Below are 21,977 nucleotides of genomic sequence, written 5' to 3'. Positions count from 1 at the left end.
AAGAGACCTATGGGCACAGCATGTAAACCAAACTCTCGGGACTCTGAGCCCATAGGGCACGGGGAGAGATCTACCCTACCCTCTGAGTATATATACTTGTCTCTTTTCCTGTATTTTTACCTTGAAAATCTCTGAATAGACGAAAGCGCTCTGTCTCATTTTTGTCATTTTCCTAGTAGTTTTTCTGCATATATATATATATATATATGTATATATATATATACATATACAGTATACATATATATATATACATATATATGTATATATATATATATATATATATATATATATATATGTATATATCATGTGTGTGTGCATATTATACATTTACGCATATACATACATATATACATACACATACTTATACCAAAAGGTCCTTTCTCCTTTATAAGAAATGCCAGCCAATAACATACCCCCGTCCTTCAATCATAGCACACCCATCCATGACTCCTCTATTTAAGTTTTTATCATAGGTCCTTGTAGATAGCAAAACTTACACGCATCTAAACAAAATTGACTTTAATTTAAAAAGATAAAGAAGCATGAAAATATCTAAATCAGTAAAACTCTTCAAATCTGTGGTGCCTAAAATTTAATTAGAATAATCTAATGCAATTTTGAAAAATATATAATAAATTCCTAGCAGCAGAAGTCAACGTTAGGGCGCATAATCTGAATAATCATTAGAGACTAGAGGGGGATATGCAAAAGAGGCGAATAAGCATAATTAAGAATCAGGGCAATCAATACGAGAACGATGAAGAAGCTGTGATTAAGGAGAAAAAGATAAGAATTAGCTGCATAGCTCAGGAAGAAAAAAAAAAAAAAAAAAAAAGAGAGAGAGAGAGGAAGAAATAGAGGACCGGGGACAACATGATAAACGATGAATGGAGGAAGACATAATGAACGGGAGGTAGAAAGATGGCTAAAAGGTAGGAGGGGAGTAGAGGGGGGTGAAAAAAAACGAAAGAGTAATTATTCAAACATACGAAATAAAGTCAAAGAAAAAGGGGAGAAACAGGGACGAGGGAATTGGATAAGCAATAATGAACACGAGGAGGAGGAGGAGGAGGAGGAGGAGGAGGAGGAGGAGGAGGAGGAATACGATTAATCAGGGCAAGGAAAAAAAAAGGAGAGAAAAAATAAATAAAAGGAAGGGCAAGGAGAAGAATGAGATAAGGAGATGAAAAGATCCCACAACGGGAATCTAATGGAGCCGGAGAGAGGCGCCAAGAACCATACATTATGCCCGTAAGGGTTTCGTGAAGAGGAGGAGGGGGAGGAGGAGGAGGAGGAGGGGTAGTAGGAGGAGGGGAGGATGAGGATGAGGAGGAAGAGGAGGAGGAGGAGGAGGAGGAGGAAGAGGAGAATAGGAGGAAGAGGAGAATAGGAGGAAAAGGAAGCGGTGGGAGAAGAGGAAAAAGAGGACAACGGGGGTTTCGTGAGGAGGAGGAGGGGGAGGAGGAGGAGGGGGGAGGAGGAGGAGGAGGGGGGAGGAGGGGGGGAGGAGGAGGGGGAAGGAGGGTGGGGGGAGGAGGAGGGGAGGAGGAGAAAAGGAGGAAAAGGAGGTTGAAGAGTATGGATTAGAGGAAAAAGAGGACAAGGAGGAAGTATAGGAGGATAATGATGAGGAAGAAGAGCAGGAAGGAAGAAAGGATAGAAAAGGGAAATGGAAAAAAAAGGAGGAAAAGATAATGATATGAAGAAGAAAACAACAAGGAGGAAGAGGAACAGGAAGGATTTAGAAGATAGGTATGGAAAAGGAGGATAAAGAGGAGGGAGTTGGAGGAGAGAAAGGAAGAGGATGAGGAGAAGGAAGAAGAAGAAGAAAAGGAGGAAGAGGATGCTCGAGGAGGATACACTTGTGGAGTAAGAGAAGGAAGAGGTAGAGGAAAAGAGGAAGGAAGAGGAGAAGGGGGCTTTGGAGTAGGAGGCAAAAGAGGATGACGATGAAGAGGAGAAGAGGCGTTGGAGTAGGAGGCAAAAAGAGGGTGACGTGGAGGAGGAGGAGAAGGAGGTGGAGGAGGAGGAGGAGGAAGAGGAGGAGGAGGAGGAGGAGGAGGAGGAGGAGGAGGAGGAGGAGGAGGAGGAGGAGGAGAAGGAGGAGGAGAAGGAGGAGGAGGAGGGGAGGAGGAGGAGAGGGAGGGAGGGAGGAGGAGGAAGATTAGCAGGAGATATAGGAGAAAAAATGGAGAATGGGAAGGAGAATGGGAAAGAGAAGGAGAAGAAAGAGGAGGAGGAGAAAGGAGGGTAATGGAAAGGAGAAGGAGAAGGCAAAGGTAAAAGGCAAGGGGAAGGGGAAGTGGATGAAGGTAAAAAAAGGAAAAGGAGAAAGAGAAGACAAGGAGAAGGAGAAAGAGAATGAGAAGTAGAAGGAGATAGGAAATGAGAATGGGGAGGAAAAAAGAGGAGAATATGGCGAAAGAGGAGTAGAAGGAAAAAGAGGAAACAGAGGAAAAGAGGAAATGGAGGGTAGGATGAGGAGGAAGGGGAAAAGACAAAGAGGAGGAGGAAGAAGAAAAAGACGAAGAGGAGGAGGAAGAAGAAAAAGACGAAGAGGAGGAGGAAGAAGAAAAAGACGAAGAGGAGGAGGAAGAAGAAAAAGACGAAGAGGAGGAGGAAGAAGAAAAAGACGAAGAAGAGGAGGATAAAGGAGAAAAAGACGAAGAGGAGGAGGAAGAAGAAAAAGACGAAGAGGAGGAGGAAGAAGAAAAAGACAAAGAGGAGGAGGAAGAAGAAAAAGACGAAGAGGAGGAGGAGGAAGAAGAAGAAAAAGACTAAGAGGAGGAGGAAGAAGAAGATGGGTCATTTAGGAGAAGGTCTTCTGGCGCAATGGATTGTGCTATTGAACAACGCTAGTTCCTCGATTGCTCGCTTCCGCATTTCCTACGATATTCCCATTCCCAGGAAAAAAATATACAATTATTCACATACACATATAAAATGTAAATACCTGCATATGATTATATACATTCTGACTACATCTGAACCATTTCCAAGGGAAAAATATATACAATTATTTACATACACATATAAAATATAAATACATGCATATGATTATATACATTCTGACTACATCTGAACCGTTTTCTTTTATTTAGTAGAAGATATACGGCTTTGAGGACGGCATCCAGATAAAATCCATAAATACCTTTCCAGGAAAATTCAACGATGGTATGATCATCCAAGATAACAAGAGACGTAGAGTTTGATGAAATCATATATAGTGTTGTGGCACGCGGCGGAAAGCTTGTATACTTGTTAAGATGACGTTGCCCTGGAGAAAACAGACAGAAAGAAAAAACGTAATAAACGAGAAGGAGAAACCACGAGAGATTCGTCAAGTGAGTTTGACTTCAAGAGGGAGAAGATAGACGAAGGATAGAAACGCTGGTAAAACGCCGTCCATAGCAACGTAAACACAGAACCTGTCGAAAGGAAAGGACACAAAATCTCTTAAACGAGATAGAGACATCACAGGGAATCAAAATAAAATTCATCAAACAAGGTAACTTGCCAAAAGTGTTGGATGAGCTTCCAATGAGTGACCTTTGTTTAACAAAATGGAATAGAAATTCCACACAACAAGATTTTAGAATAAAAATAAAGAAGATTATTAACTAGATGTATAATATGTGAGGTACAACTTCATAGTGAATGGAATTTTGTATTATATATATATATATATATATATATATATATATTTATATATATACATACATATATATATATATATATTATATATATTATATATATATACTCATACATACATACATACATACATACATACATACCATATGTACTGTATTATGGAACTTAGGAACTACCTTCCTAGGAGCGACTCAAAAGAGATACATTCTACAGAAATAATTTATTTCATTATATTTTCATGCTTAAAAAGTCTGTATTGATGTTACTAAGATATGATGATGATATGATTTAACGTCACATACTCCCCTCTATCGGGAGGGTAGTACGGTGCCCCTCACAGAGGGCTTTGTAGCATAAACAAATAACAAATCTAAAACACGGTAGCGGAACACAAACAAACCGTTAACCATAGACTTCGTCTTAAGCTGTGGCTGGCCACAACAAAAATACCAAAGTCGTCCCCATAGCAACGGAACGGTTACATTGAGAACCCCCTAAAATAAAAATGTCCAAAACAAACAGAAAATCGGTTCAGGACACAAATTACCTCGAATATTTCCGAGGCTTCTTGAGCTCAGAGAAAACAGTTTGGTCAGACTTACAAAGGCCTCACGGGAAAGGGTGGCGGATTACCTCATTCCCCTTCGAGGAGAATCATAGGATTAAGGGCGAAATCTGATCAGGCCAATACAAAGGTGAAAAAGTAATTAGACAAACAAAGAACTCGCCGGGATGAGTGGATGATGCCATGGCGTCCCTCTACGGAACCAGACCACAAAGGGGAAGGATCGATATTCTCATAACAATAGCTTCCAGGGCAGAACAGCTTACGGTCCGATTCTTACGATCATGCAGAGGGGAAAAAAATAATAATAAAAAATAAAAAATAAATGAAGATATGAATGCAAACATTTTCATTTTATCTGTCGTCATCGCTGCCGTTGTCGACAAATATTATCATTGTGTCATTATTCATATCATTATATCGTTATCATTATTGTTAATGTTATCACTATCGTTATCGCTATCGTTACTGTTTTGAATAATCATTACTGTTGGAATCTAGCGTACATATTTCCTTGTTCCTCTTCCGCAGCACGCATCCTATCACCGCACTTGTGATATATGTATACTGGGATTCTAATCTAAGAAGTCATATTTCATGAATCCTACGACTCTATACAAGCATTACAGTTGTCAGTGACCGTACGCAGTACTTCATGGTGGTAGATATATTGCACAAAGGCAAACAAGTAATTGAAAGGAAGAAATTACAATGCGATGGGCCGAAGATTCCTGGAATTAGACCCAATTGGGAATATGAAGCCTAGGTATATATCAAACATGATTTATAATATTGACAAGAAGACTTTTATGGCACAGGACATCGTACCCACCCCGGTCTGCAAATGAAACAGTCACGTTGGTAAAACACACATGTTTACTGTTAATTGCCATAGGAATTGCTCCGTGATTCTTGCAATTGCACTACTATGCAAGTTTGATATATTCCGACGATGGGGACTAATTGATGAGATTTGTATTAATTAAGGAGGAATTACCTAAATGATATATTATCCAGATAAATCAAGCAGGTATATAACGTGGTGAAGAGGACGAATGGAAATGTTCATAACATACTGTTGTGCAACATCAGGTCATGATGTAAACTAATATTGTGTGATCTACAGAGATGATGAAAAAGATGAGAACTTTCTCTCAACTCGTTCTGTACATTGGAACATCGTCGCTCCATGAAATGATCCCAAATTAGAGTACAGTCAAAGATCATAATAAGAACATAAGAATGAAGGAGACTGCGAGAGACCATAAGTCTTACACTAGGTAGTTCCATGTCCATTGCCAACTATCATCCTCATCCAAAAAAATTCCTAGGCTTCCATTAAAACAACAAATAGTTTCAGCGCTCACTAAATGGTCCTTAATTCTATTCCATTCTTTAATCACTCTATTGGTAACCCAGTTCTTCCCTACTTCTTAAATTTAATTTTGTCCAAATAAAATACATTACTAAATTGGACGAATTACCTAGATGTCAGACAATGCCTTGGAAGAAAGTGTCAAAAACGGAAGTGTCATGTACTCGTAATAATGACACGGAGAGTGTCATAAATAACGAAATGACAGATAATAAAGGCGTGACTTGAATTTATGTTCTGCCAACCTGTAATGTGACGAGTGGACTGTTTGCTTAGCGCTTAATAATGAGATGACATCAAGATAATTGGTTAACAGAATAAAAGGGATTAGTCACGTGACATGTGATGATACTATGACGTGTGTGTTGGGCAAGAGATAAAAGAGTGAATAGCTCTTAGTTATTGTGCCAAAACACGAAAGGCAAGATGAAATGATTGAATGATCGACTTACACACGCGCGCGCGCACACACACACACACACACACACACACACACACACACACACACACACACACACACACACACCTCGTGGCGCAGTGGTTAGAGTTTCCGGCTGCCACTACGGAGATTCGAATCCTGCCCAGGGCTGAAATAATATCAGTATCGCTGCACTGTGGGGTGTTACTCCAACTCTCGTGGGCGGGGGGTTGGGTGTGTGTGTGTGTGTATGTCAGGTCACAGCATTACCCATCGATCGGTCATATATGAGCTTTGAGCTCTCTTCCGGGAGGGGAATAGCTGTCGATCACGAGTCCAACACGTAATCCAAAACCATGGTGAATCACACACACAACAATACACATTCATGCACACATACACACACACACACACACACACACACACACACACACACACAAACACAAAGCATACACGCTCATACACATACACACGCATGCACACACAAGTGTGCATGCGTGCAAAAACCAAAAGAGAGAAAAACAAAAACTTTTTACTTTTTCAGGAGAATATATTATCTCTTTAGCATTATTCATCACTATGCACAAAGCCCCGAATCTCGTAAATATAATCCTCTGATGCCAACCATAATTACATCTTCACTGCCAAAGAATTCTAAGTTGAATAAAACCAGTTGGCGTTAACCAGGATAAAATCTAAATTAAGGATATTTTCGTCTTGTTATGAAATGAAGGTCCAAGTAGAAGTCTTTGATCGTTCTTATGTATTCTGTTCTTATACGCACACGTTTAATCGGTTTTGGAAAGATTTCAGGATCGTGACCTTTATACACATAATTATTTAGATTCAGAAGGAAGTATGCAAGAACTTATTTACTAATAGAGTGATTAACGAATGGAATAGACTTATTGACCGACCACATAAAGTTTCTTGACCACTAACTTTTTATTTGTAATATTGCGAAACGTTGAATTAATACCAAAGTTACTGTACTTCCCAGCCGTATCCTATTGCATACGACACCCAAAAAGCAGCTAAATAAGATTAGATGCACACTATTACATCACATCACATAAGAGAAAATCGCATTTTGTTTATACCCTTGGAATATTCTACGCACATTGTTTTGAAAGGAAGTTAGATAACTTCATGGATGGGGATCATGGGAGATGATGGGCATGGTACTGCCTAGTGTAGGCCTTAGGGTCTCTTGCAGTCCCCTCCATTCTTATGTTCTTATTCCATCCTAGTTGTCGACACAACCTTTGATTGAGTCCGATGGCATCTCTGTACATTCTGAATTATATATATTTTTTATTGTGGCTACCGTTAGAGCCAAGATGGGAGGGAGGGAGGAAGGTGGAGGGGAGTGGAATATATAGGAAATGGAATGGGTGGGAGTGGTTTCTATACTTTTTTTTTTTGGCTACCCCCCCGTATAGGGGGAAAAAGCCTTTGGTATATGTACGTATGTATGCTACCGTTAGGTTATCTTATTCATCTTCGTCCCACCATTTCAGTGGAGAAATTATATTTAATATTTTTTCTACATTCAATATTAGATTGAAAAAAAATCACCGCTGCAATTGGTGGCATTTATTTTTTGATAGAGTGGATGGGAATGCAACGAGTGTGAGTACAATGGAGTGTCTTTTTATTTGGCTACCTCCCTTATTAGGTGGAAAAAATAAAGTATATAAACATATAGAATTATTTATATATATATATATATCATATATATATATGTATATATATATAGATACAGATATATACATATATATATATATAGATATATAGACATAGATATAGATATATAGATACAGATGTACAGTATGGATAACATTCATTTCCGTGGTATCTCCGTCTTGGCACGGAAGAGGTTAAAGAAAGGAAATGGAAAATTGTCATATCAAATGATTATTTGCATGGGGGAACGTTTGATGATAATTTGGCGTTGATAAATGTTCATATTATTGTGATTATTACATTAGAATTCAATGCGAAGCAACCGTTTTGTTGGCTTGATTACACGCATTCTTGAGACTCGTTGTGATCCACGGTGTTCCTGAAGGACTCTGTTTTGGTAAAAGACAGGAGTTCTTTTACAGCTGTTTCTAGTGTGATATAGGAAACCTTTCGTCTTCATATCGATAGACAACAAAGACTGTCCACAAGAACAGAAGCGCTGGTAAGGTACAGACCATAACAAAAATAACAATAAAACAGTAGCGCTAACAGCAACAGCATCAATATCAACAGCACTAAAAGCAACAAGACCACCAACAGCAACAAGAACAACAAGAGGAGGAGGAGGAGGAGGAGGAGGAGGAGAAGAAGAAGAAGAAGAAGAAGAAGAAGGAGAAGGAGAAGGAGAAGGAGAAGAAGAAGATGAAGAGAGGAGGAAGAAGGAGAAGAAGAAGACGAAGAAGAAGAAGAAGAAGAACAAGAAGCAGAAGAAGAAGAAGAAGAAGAAGAAGAAGAAGAAGAAGAAGAAGAAGAAGAAGAAGAAGAAGAACGCGAAGAAGAAGAAGAACGCGAAGAAGAAGAAGAACGCGAAGAAGAAGAAGAACGCGAAGAAGAAGAAGAAGAACGCGAAGAAGAAGAAGAATGCGAAGAAGAAGAAGAACGCGAAGAAGAAGAAGAATGCGAAGAAGAAGAACGTGAAGAAGAACGTGAAGAAGAAGAAGAAGAACGCGAAGAAGAAGAAGAAGAACGCGAAGAAGAAGAAGAAGAACGCGAAGAAGAAGAAGAACGCGAAGAAGAAGAAGAAGAACGCGAAGAAGAAGAAGAAGAAGAACGCGAAGAAGAAGAAGAAGAAGAACGCGAAGAAGAAGAAGAACGCGAAGAAGAAGAAGAAGAACGCGAAGAAGAAGAAGAAGAACGCGAAGAAGAAGAAGAAGAACGCGAAGAAGAAGAAGAAGAAGAACGCGAAGAAGAAGAAGAACGCGAAGAAGAAGAACGCGAAGAAGAAGAAGAAGAACGCGAAGAAGAAGAAGAAGAAGAACGCGAAGAAGAAGAAGAAGAAGAACGCGAAGAAGAAGAAGAAGAAGAACGCGAAGAAGAAGAACGCGAAGAAGAAGAAGAAGAAGAAGAAGAAGAACGCGAAGAAGAAGAAGAAGAACGCGAAGAAGAAGAAGAAGAAGAAGAAGAAGAAGAAGAAGAACGCGAAGAAGAAGAAGAACGCGAAGAAGAAGAAGAACGCGAAGAAGAAGAAGAAGAAGAACGCGAAGAAGAAGAAGAAGAACGCGAAGAAGAAGAAGAAGAACGCGAAGAAGAAGAAGAAGAACGCGAAGAAGAAGAAGAAGAAGAACGCGAAGAAGAAGAAGAAGAACGCGAAGAAGAAGAAGAAGAACGCGAAGAAGAAGAAGAACGCGAAGAAGAAGAACGCGAAGAAGAAGAAGAAGAACGCGAAGAAGAAGAAGAAGAAGAACGCGAAGAAGAAGAAGAAGAAGAACGCGAAGAAGAAGAAGAAGAACGCGAAGAAGAAGAACGCGAAGAAGAAGAAGAAGAAGAAGAAGAAGAACGCGAAGAAGAAGAAGAAGAAGAAGAAGAAGAACGCGAAGAAGAAGAAGAACGCGAAGAAGAAGAAGAAGAAGAAGAAGAAGAACGCGAAGAAGAAGAAAAAGAAGAACGCGAAGAAGAAAAAGAAGAACGCGAAGAAAAAGAAGAACGCGAAGAAGAAAAAGAAGAACGCGAAGAAAAAGAAGAACGCGAAGAAGAAGAAGAACGCAAAGAAGAAGAACGCGAAGAAGAAGAAGAACGCGAAGAAGAAGAAGAACGCGAAGAAGAAGAGCGCGAAGAAGAAGAACGCGAAGAAGAAGAAGAACGCGAAGAAGAAGAAGAACGCGAAGAAGAAGAAGAACGCGAAGAAGAAGAAGAAGAACGCGAAGAAGAAGAAGAACGCGAAGAAGAAGAAGAAGAACGCGAAGAAGAAAAAGAACGCGAAGAAGAAGAAGAGGTAGAACGCGAAGAAGAAGAAGAAGAAGAAGAAGAAGAAGAAGAAGAAGAAGAAGAAGAAGAAGAAAAACAACACCGACATAAACAGCAGCAACAGCAACAAAACCAACAGCAACAGCGCCAACAGCAACAGCACAAACAGCAACAGCATTATTAGCAGCAATAACAGCACCAACAGCAGGAACAACACAGGCAGCAGCAACAGCAACAACCGCAACAGCACCACCACCAACAATAACAGCACCAACAACTAAATAGTACTAACAGCAACAGCCACAGAATCTAACAGCAACAGTAACAGCACCAACAACAAAAGCAACAGCACCAAGGACAAAACCAACAGCAACAATCTTAACAACAGCAATAACAGCAGCAACAACAGCGACAGTAACAGCAGTAGCACCAGCAGTAACAGCATCAATAGCAACAGCAACAGCAATATCACCAACACCAACAGCAACAGCACTAACAGCAACAGCACCAACAGTAACAACACCAACAGCAACAACAGTAACAGCATTAACAACACCAACAGTAATAGAATCATGTATATATATATATATATATATATATATATATATATATATATATACATCTCCTGCCACGCTTCACGAATATATATATATATATATATATATATATAGATAGATAGATATACACAAAATATATGTATCAGAAATAAACGGCTGTTGGCGAATGTATTACAAATTGTATTATATAACCGCATCTGAATATCCGCGGTGCTTCGACCAGCCTAGAACCCTGATTGGAAGGATTACAAAAAGAAAACGACATTCCATTTGCCAGGGGACGTGGAATGAGACCATCTTTTCAAAGAGCTTAGAAGGGCAAATTGAAAGAGTGATTACGTAGTACTTGTCTAGGGGGGAAATTTTTTCCCCTAGACTGGGGAAAAGGGATAGTTTCTCCCTAGGCACGTAGGGAGGGACCCCTCCCTCCCCCCACCAAACACAGTTGATTAGGTTCAGGATAAAGGATATTACAGCTCACTGATCCGGGCTTGTCGCTTACATTTTTGTCTTGTACCCTCTGGCGGAAGTAAGAATGCTTGGAGGGGCCATAGGGTGATTGATGAGATATGGTGAATGGGTAAAATGGTGATGGGGTGATTGGGGTGATATGGTGACGGAATGAAGGTACATTGGAGTAAAAAGCTGAAGGAATACAAGGGTGAAAGCGTGAAGGAGGGAGAGGGTGAAAGGGTGAAGCTGTGAACGGTTGAAATATTGAACGGGTGAAGGGGTGAAAGGGTGGAAGGGTGAAGGGGTGAAAGGGTGAATGTGTGAAAGGGTGAAAGGGTGAACGGGTGAAAAGATGATAGGGTGGAGGAGTCAAAGAGTGAAAGGGGTGAAGGGGTGAAAGGGTGAAGGAGTTCAAAGGTGAAAGGTCGAAGGGGTGAAAGGATGAAAGGGTGAACGGAGGAAAGGGCGAAGGGGTGAACGGGTGAAAAGATGAAAGGGTGAACGAGTCAAAGGGTGAAAGAGATGAAGGAGTAAAAGGGTGAAGGAGTTAAAAGGTGAAAGGTTGAAGATGTGAAAGGTTGAAGGGGTGAATGGGTGATGGGGTGAAGGGGTGAAAGGGTAAAGGGGTGAAAGGGTAAAGGGGTGAAAGGGTGAAGGGGTGAAAGGGTAAAGGGAAGAAAAAATAAAGGGGCGAAAATGTGTATGGATGAAAAGGTAAAGGGGTGAAAGAGTGAGGAGTGAAGGGGTGAGGTGTGAAGGAGTGAAAGGGTGAAGGGGTGAAAGGGTGAAGATGTGAAAGGGTGAAGAGGTGAAAGGGTAAAGGGTTGGAGGGGTGAAGGGGTGATGGAGTAAAAAACTGAAGGGATAGAAGGGTGAAAGGGTGGATGAGGTAATGGGGGTGATGGGGTGATATTGTGTTTGTGAATGATTGAGAATGTAAAGGATTAGGAGTGAGGATGGATTGCTAAATGTGCCTAAGGAGAAATATACATGATTAGATTTAATGATTCGGTTGAACAAACTCCCTCTATCAGGAGGCTAGGACGGTGCCCCTCACAGAGGGCTTTGTAGCGCGGAATTTAATGAACCATGCCCTTGGTCCAACTCGCTGGCGGCAGTTTTCGAACCGCCTTCACTTTGACCTCCACCGTAAGTCGCGACGCTCTAACCTACTAAGGTGATCAGATTTCTTCCTTTAATGAAGATAGATTTCTCTTCCTAAAATAACAATGCGTGTCTCTGGTCCGTAGGGGCGTGGGTTTAGAAAAAAAGTACTGACAGAATAGAACGTATGCAGTCGAAATATACGATTGGGATATGATTTAAGTTCGGTCAATGAGTCAATTGTAGTCAATTGTATATCATTACACAGTGTTTTATAGTTCGGAGATTATATGTTTGTACAATTAGAAAAAAGCCAAATGTACGAAAAGATAAAGATGAATTGATGGACCTAATGTTTGTAAACATAATTCGACATGACAATGGACGATCGCGTGCCAGTTAACAACAATAAAAAAAAACTATAATAGACTAAAGAAACACGAGATTACTATAATAGATCTTAATTATTTCAAGTCCTTTCCCATGTATAAATAGATGTCGAAGAGCAATTTTAGAAGAAATGGAATATTCATGACTAACAAAGATGAAAGTTCTTAAAAAAAATATTGGCAGTATCTTTTCAAGTAAAATGTCATCGAATACTTCGGAGTTATGGCTGTATATTACTTGGAATTGTAGATAGTAGTTTTGTAATTGGTATACTATCACTAGAATAAATATCGTTTAAGTAAAGCAGGAGGAAGAAGAGGAGGTAGAGGAGGAGGAGGAGGAGAAGTAGGAGAGGGAGGAGGAGGAAGACGAGGAGGAGAAGCAGTAGAGGAGGAAGAGGTGGAGGAAAAAAGTTGGATGAAGAAAAACAAGAAACATTAAAAGAAAAAAGAAAAAGAAAAAGAATAAAAAAGAGAAATACAAGAAAGAAAATTTAATAAGAAAAATGAAAAAAACAAGTAGAACAAAAAGTAGAAATAGAATAGAAGAGGAAAAGATAAAGAAAGAGAAGAAAAAGAAGAAACATATAAATTAAAAGAAAGTGAAAAAATAATATGCAGCAATGACCATGAAGACACTATCAAGGCAATGTATTTCTTTATATACGTGAGGAGACTATCATATACAACCATATAATTATATGTACATATTAAACTATATACATATGTAACCATATATGTAGAGCAACAGAAAACATTGATAAAGCCACATGTTCCCAGTCCCTGAACTTTGCTATGTTTCCTAACCCATGTCAGTGTTCTTTTTCTTATTATTTTCATATAAATAAGACTGAACTACAAAATGAAATGAATTATAAAAAAAACAATAAATAAAAAGTTACAGAAGCATGATGATGTATATTTATCAGGTACAATAATATCAACCACTCAAGCTATATATGTCAAGTTATATGTATTAATTATATTTTTCCAATCAAATGCCTTTTGCCTTGAGACTCTCAACTTTAATGGTTTTTCTCAGGTTGTATAGACAATATATATACATTATATTGTCTTTAGAACCTTAAAAAAACAAAACAATAAAAGTTGAGAGCCTGAAGGCAAATGGTATTTGATTGAAAAAATATCAATTATGCTTCTATTGGTCTGATTGTTTATCGGAATAGCATCCTGTACAGCTACAGAGGCACATTAAGCATCCTCAATAGCCTTTACTGCATTTCCAAAACAATTATTTACTTTGTGTGCATATTATATATATATTATATATATATATATATATATATATATATATATATATATAGCATGGAATTAAAGTGAATTAATGTGGTTGAAAAGATGTAAATCTGTTCACTGGGGACCATTCAGTGTATGTAAAAATACTTTCCCACGCGTACATACTACCAATTCAACTATCATGGCGGAGGTGGGTTGAACGCAAAAACTCGTGTATGTGTATTAACTCAAGAGAAAGTTGTGCTCAACTCATATCTCTCTTGATAGAATAATGGGCTAAGTCACTGTCACTTGTTACGTTTAAGTTGGGTTCAAGTCCTTAGCTTGACCACTTATCAGTTTCCGTATATATGCTTTCATTGAGCTCCTCGTCAGTCTCGACTGTGATGGCACGAAATTTAAGTGAATTAATGTGGCTGAAAATATGTAAATCTATTCACTGGGGACCAGTCAGTGTATGTAATATACATATATATATATATATATATATATATATATATATATATATATATATATACGGAAAAGTTGTTAGGGAAGAAACGGGTTGGACCACAGCATCCTGAAGAATAATTGTGATCAAAACGCCATTAACACAGTGTTCCTGATCCAACCCGTGTTTTCGTATCACCTTTTCCACTCAATTGTCTCACCTTCAAACCACACACACACACACACACACACACACACACACACACACACATATATATATATATATATATATATGCATGTATACACAAATATACACACGTACATACAGATTGCTCAGGTGTCCCAGCCATTGTTGTGTTTAATTCCACATGTGCCCATTCATCTCGATTTACCACGATGTAAACAAATATGACTGAGCCATATTTCATGAATCCTGCCACAAGCCGCATCTGTTTTAAATGGAAGTGTCTCCGCGCGTTCATACAAACAAAGGAGTCCCCACAAACTCCTCCTATATTAAAACAAAAAGCAATTAGTTAAACTATGAGTAGAACAGAAATCATACAGAAGGCGAGGAGCGTACCCCAGAGGGCGCCTTGGTGCTAGCGAAGTCATGATCTTTGATCTACGCAATTGGACGATTGGGGCAAGGAACAGTCCCTACTGGGAATCAGAGACGAGTGCGGGATTCGAACCCACAATGAAGCGAATGTGAGACCACTATGGCCCCCGATTACGTCACCAGTGTATGGTCTTTAGAGAACAAAGTAACTATGATATCGATTATATTGTAGTCGGATATATGTCTTGGAGTCAATGCAGCCCACGAGTTGGGAATAATGGTTCCTATTGACTTACTTATTTACTTAATTTATTAATATTCATCTATCATATATATATATATATATATATATATATATATATATATATATATATATATATATATATATATATATATATATATTTGCAAACATTACGGGGCACAATGTGGTAACTATACACACAAGTAGGCGTCAGGTCTATGACACTTGAATACAAAAACCAAAACAATATCAAAGAGGTTGCGTGAGACATTACAACACATTGCGTGACTACACAATCCCCCCCCATCACCCACAGATGACTTACGTTAGATTAGATTTCATAGTGACGAAGCTTTACTAGAATAAGCATTGAATTTCTTTGCATTTCCTTGACTATTCTTGGGAGACTAAAGGCATCTGCGTGTTTTTTTTCCTTGAATTCCAACTGTGTTTTGCTTATTGAACTTTGTTTATTTGGGTTTATATTTACTTTATTCCTGAAAAGTTGTTGCTTATTATCTCTCATGCAACTCAGCGGATGATATCGCTATAAATAACTGATGAATATGTTCGTGTTACTCAAACATAACACCGTCAACTTTCAGTTCTTTTTCTTGCTATCGATAGTTTATGTCCCCAGTGCTTCTACATTTCACGGGAAACGCACGCACGAAGCACGCACACACACACACACACACACACACACACACACACACACACACACACACACACACACACACACACAGCGAGAGAGCGAGATAGATATATAGATAGATAGATACATAGATACATAGAGAGAGAAAGCATTGCCTATAGCTCGGTCTATATACGAACTCTGAGCTGACATACGAGTTTGTAATAATTTCGATCATGATTCCAGCACGTGAACAAAGAATATTTGAATGTTTAAACGCGTGATTACGTTGAATCACTCGCACTCACTCACGCACACACACACACACACACACACACACACACACACACACACACACACACACACACACACACACACACACACACACACAACTCGATGGCGCAGTTGATAAAGTTCCCGCTTGTCACTACGGCGGTCCAGGTTAGAATCCCGCCCAGGGCTGAAATAATTTCAGTATCGCTGCGCTGCGGGTCGTTACTCCAACTCTCGTGGGCGGGATGTTGGGTGTGCGTGTAAGGTCACAGCATTACCACATTGATCGGCTGTATATGAACTCTGAGCTCTCTTCCGGGAGGGAAATAGCTGTCGATCACGAATCCAATACGTGATCCAAGACCATGGTGAATCACACACACACACACACACACACACACACACACACACACACACACACACACACACACTCACACACACACACACACACACACACACACACACACACACACACACACACACACACACACACACACACACACACACACACACACACACAACCGACTCGATGGCGAAGTCGGTAAAGTTCCCGCCTGCCATTACGGCGGGTTCGAATCCCGCCCAGGGCTGAAATGATTTCAGTATCGTTTCGTCGCGATTCGTTACTCCAACTCTCGTGGGCGGGGAGTTGGGCTGTGTTTGTGCGTGTAAGGTCACATTACCCATAGATCGGTCATATATAAGCTCTGAGCTCTCTTCCGGGAGGGAAATAGCTGTCGATCACGAGCCCAACACGTGATCCAAGACTATGGTGAATAACACACATGGACACACGCAAAACATTTCATTATCACAATACCACCACATCGGCAATAGCTCCTGTTTGTGTGTTTTTCTATGCCTGTAATATCGGGGCGTCCGCTTCATTCAGTAAGATTGATTATCTTTTCTGAAATAATTTTTGTTGATTTGTTCGGTGCCGCGTCTAATTCCGCCCCTTCCTACTGATATTGCAGGGGCATTAGTTGCAAGGCAATCAGAATTCCATATGTTGGAAAGGCATTTCATTTCCAAAGCAATTTACAACAATCCGATTTGTTTCCTCTGATTGTATATACAGTCTTTTGAAAAGTTTTGAATTAGACGATCGTTTCCACCATGGAAATAATCGTGAATTAGCAAGTTTTTTTTATATAAACCTGCACAAAAAGAAAAAGTACGACAAACAATATTATACTATAAAAACGCTTTTCATACCTGTTAAAAATGTCCTTGAGGTCGATATGTCGTTAGGGATCAAAACGAGACATGACGTCATTACTAAGCCCCGCCCACAGGTTTATAAAGTTATTGGAAATCATAGAGGACGTCAAGACTAAAGCAACTGATTCATACATCATCAGTAATAATCTTCTTGTGTACCGTGTAATAACTTGCTCTTTACATAGCAACTCCTCAACTCCTCAACTTTTTGAGCGATATATCCCCATTCTATTTTCTTTGTAATCAAAATATTCTTTTCACTTCCCTTACACTTCCAAAAAACAAAGCTGTATATGAAATTAATTTGTCCTTCTTGAAAAACAAGATAAAACGAAAAAAAGGAATCTTCATTTCCAGGTAACATAGGTACAAAGTGTTCATTATCCTGTGACCTTTCTACTTCGGTGTCCACTTTTTCTTTAATAAAGCGATCTCGCATGTCGCCTCAGGAAACCAGCTGGCCTTGACTTCATATCTGAACATTCCCTTGATCTATACTTAGTACAGTCTACAAGTAATCTCGCGTCGTTTCTTGGTATAACTAATAAACATATACGATTCTCAATAAATAACAAAATCATCTGAAATTAAGGAAATAGAGTACAGAGGACACTTTAGCTCGGGAAAATTGATACTCAAAAAAGAAGAAAGAAAAAAAAAAATGAACTCAATCTCACTCAAAGCCCGGTGAGTTACGGCGTTTTTTTTTTTTTTTTTTTTTTTTTTTTTTTACGTAGTACGTATTTTGACTCGTCATCTAGGAGGTGCTAAGATGGGAGGGAGGGTGGAGGGATGTGGAGTGTTTTCGGGGATGAAATGGGTTGGAATGTTTTTGTGCCTTGTCTTTTTTGGCTACCCCCCTGGTAAGGTGGGAAAAAGCCTTGGTATATGTATGTATGTACGTATTGGATCCCGGGAATCGAACTCACGACTACCTGCTCATGAGTTCGACACGGTACTCACTGGGCTACCGCAAGGTCCTAAGTAGCTTCAAGCTTCAGGGGCTCTGTCTTGGTCGGTTCTCTCCCCCCCCCACCCCCTTCCTCCCAACGAAGATCTGTGGGCATCACCCGCCCATAATTTACGTCGTGGAGAAGTTGGTTCCTCAGGAGACTGGCTTAACTTTAAGGTGATTTGAGCCACTTGGTGACTTCCGGATCATATGCACAAGGACCAGCCGATATGCCAGGGATTAATCAAGGTTGGATTTAATCTTCGCCATTCTTACATTTTCTGCATTTTTTTTTTTTTAGATTTGCAATTTTTTTGAGTGTATCAGCTACCTTGTGATCAGCTTGGATTATATATTTCTCCATTTATATTCATATGCAGAAATATCCTTTTCCATTTATCAACTTCTAACCTTTCTATTATAGTGCCATATTTTCTATGTATGTTTTTACACATAAAGCTATTCTATCTGTTTATATATGTATTCATTTGTATTCATTCATCTGTTGATACATATTCATTTATATTTATTCATTGATTGATACGTATTCACCTATATCTATTCATATCTATTTGTTATACATTAATTTCAATTGGGTTACGTTCCTTAGACAGTAGGATGCCTGGATTCGTGTTCATAGCCACATACCTGATGGAAGAACCAGCTGGGATTGTATTGTTGCTCGGCGTCATTACGCGTCAGGTATTGATCCTGTGACAGCTTTACTCAATTGAGCTGACGATCTTCCACAGACTCTAATCAACAGTGACATTGTTACGGCGGGGGACAGCAAATGATCATGGTTTTCGGTATGTGTTATTACATATATCAAACCTATGGCACCAACTGTGTGTTACCCGAGGGAGAATTGTGCAAAACAGTAAATTAAGGGACGCGCGAACAATAAACATTAATTCACAATGTCAGAGTTATTTCATTAGATTGAACGTGTAATAATGGTAGGTGAGGAATTCTTGGTTTGATATTGAAACTATGGGAGATATTGAGGTTAATAAATGAAGTGGGTGAGAGTGGTTTCTATGCATTTTTTCTTTTTTGGCTACCCCCCCTGTGTAGGGGGAAAAAGCCTTTGGTATACGAGTATGTAAGTATTCACTGTAAACCCACTATCGGAGAAATAATAACGGAAATAAAGAGAAACTGTATATTTCGACTACTATCTGTAGTCCTCTGCTGAAGAGGACTACAGATAGTAGTCGAAATATACAGTTTCTCTTTATTTCCGTTATTATTTCTCCGATAGTGGGTTTACAGTGAACTTTTATAAATGTGTTATAACATACCAATCTCCATATGTAAGTATGTAAAGACCCCATGCCAGTAGGAGCGTATCTACAGCAGAAGTCTTCCACCTTTGACCTATGAGCTTAGGGGCTGTCGAGGCAGATATTGGTCATCGGTAATAATACGATAAGAATGTATGGATAATGTCATTCTCATCAGTAAATATTAACGTTGTGAGAGCTTTTAGATAGATGAAAATGGGTACGGAAATACATACATGTTTCACACCTTTTGGTGAGTAAATGCCATTTGCTTTTTGCTGTCTGAGGCAGATATCAGTCAATCTTTCAATGTTATTAAGTGGAGGAAAATGCACGGATAATATGATTATTACCAGTAAGCATGAACTATTTGAAAGCCTTTCGTTAAGTAAAAATAGATAAAAAATGCGTTATATGTTTATGTCTTTTGTGGGTAAATGCTATTTGATTTGGCTATCTCAGGACATCGAACGCATAATAACAGCTGTTGCAAATAAACACCGACCTCCTTTTCCATTTTTTTATAACAATTACTTCTTTATCTCTCTTTATGCTCGATTGCGACTCTGCTTCTGACCCAGGGCAGTGGACAAGATGTAGGGAGTGGAGTATGTAGGTGATGAAATGGATGGGAGTGGTTTCTATGCCTTTGTATTTTGGCTACCTCCAGCGTAAGGGGGAAAAAAGCCTTTGCCACATCATCCCCTAGATAAGGTACATTTTTTTTTTTTTTTTTTTTCTTCTATTATTAGCCTCCTACCACAGCTGATGGTGAATGACGTGCATCCTACCTGGCATCCTAATTGGGTAAACGTGTTGGTAGGCTCGGTTACAATTATGAACCTCGCACTTTGCAGCTCGCGGCAAAACAGCCCAATTAAAAAACAAACTAACAAACAAAGAATTAATGTTCTATGCAATCGTTGGACAATGATCATTAAGCCATGAACGATCATCGTTGAGCGACTAATCCCTTCTGGTAACAAGTGGTATTTTTATAATTACTTTGATTACCATTCGACTATTTTGTTATCAAGACGTTAAAAAGAAACAGAAAAAGGCGAAAGGTTCTCCCCCCCCAAAAGAAAAAAAAAAAAAATCAGAGAAATTCTTTACAAGAACAACAGATCTATACCAATACTATGATCATTTAATCTACTGTCACACGGACACGCACACACACACATCCACGCTACCTCTGCCGTAAGGACTGCGGAAATTTTGTGTACCTGCGTTATGTAAACGCGCTTCGAGAAGGATGTCAATATTTGGAAAACAAGGAGAAAAAGGGAGTCGGTACAGAGTGGCAAACAAGTTTGTCGACATTGATCACAGGTATCGGCGTTTGAAAAAGAAGAAGAAAGTGAGTTGGCACAATAGGTGAAGAGTATACGACAGGAGACGCTGAGTAGCTCTGTCTCTACGCACTTGTACTGTTGGGGCAGGTAACAGTCACTGGTGGGAACTGGAGAGAAGTGCGGGATTCGAACCCACGACTAAGCGAATGCGAGACCAGCATGCTTCCGATTACGCAACTAGCGTAAGACTTCAGACAAATCGAATTTTTGGTAAATAAATCACAAGAATTTAATTTGCGGCAAAAATCTACCTTACTTTTTTGGTGGGGGAGGCAGACACCGCTGATGTAAATAGATAAAAATATGTATATGTATATACATTACGCAGACTGTACACATACAAATATTGACGCCAGGGAGAGATGATATGGATCACTTTCGAAAAGCAAGAAATGTAAGAGGCAAATGTTAGATACAAATGTGAGACGCAAAGGTTAGACGCAAATGTAAACTGCAAATGTAAGGCGCAAATGTTAGACGCAAACGTACGACATAAATGTAAAACGCAAATGTAAGACGCAAATGTTGGACGCAAACGTTAGACGCAAATGTAAACTGCAAATGTTAGACGCAAATGTAAGAGGCAAATGTAAGACGTAAATGTAAGATGCAAATGTTAGACGCAAATGTAAGACGCAAATGTAAGACGCAAATTTAATACGCAAATATTAGACGCAAATATTAGACGCAAATGTTAGAGGCAAATGTTAGAGGCAAATGTAAGACGCAAATGTAAGACGCAAATGTAAGACGCAAATGTTAGACGCAAATGTAAGACGCAAATGTAAGACGCAAATGTAAGACGCAAATGTTAGATGCAAATGTTAGACGCAAAAGTAATGCGCAAATGTAAGACGCAAATGTTAGATGCAAATGTTAGACGCAAATGTTAGACGCAAATGTTATACGCAAAAGTAATACGCAAATGTAAACTGCAAATGTAAGACGCAACCTAAAGAAATAGATAAAGTTATTCTTCATTTGTACTGTTGTGACATTCATATACTTATTCATTTGTTTATATTCAATTATTACTCTATTTTCTATTTATTTTCTATTCCCTCCTTTGCTCATATTTGCCATCTTTGGAAAGGGTGCAGGGATGACCCGTCATCTAGGAGGTGCTAAGATGGGAGGGAGGGTGGAGAGGTGTGGAGTGGATGGAATGGGTGGGAATGATTTTATGCCTTTTCCTTTTTGGCTACCCCCCTAGTAAGGGGAAAAAGCCTTGGTATATGTATGTATGTATGTATGTATTTATTCATGTTCTCCTATTCATATACACAACTCTTTTCCATAACCTTAAACCCCTGTTCACA

Source organism: Oratosquilla oratoria, chromosome 9 (genome assembly GCF_046742065.1).
Source record: "Oratosquilla oratoria isolate Oo_2021 chromosome 9, ASM4674206v1, whole genome shotgun sequence".
NCBI lineage: Eukaryota > Metazoa > Arthropoda > Malacostraca > Stomatopoda > Squillidae > Oratosquilla > Oratosquilla oratoria.
This window is presented reverse-complemented; position numbering follows the sequence as displayed.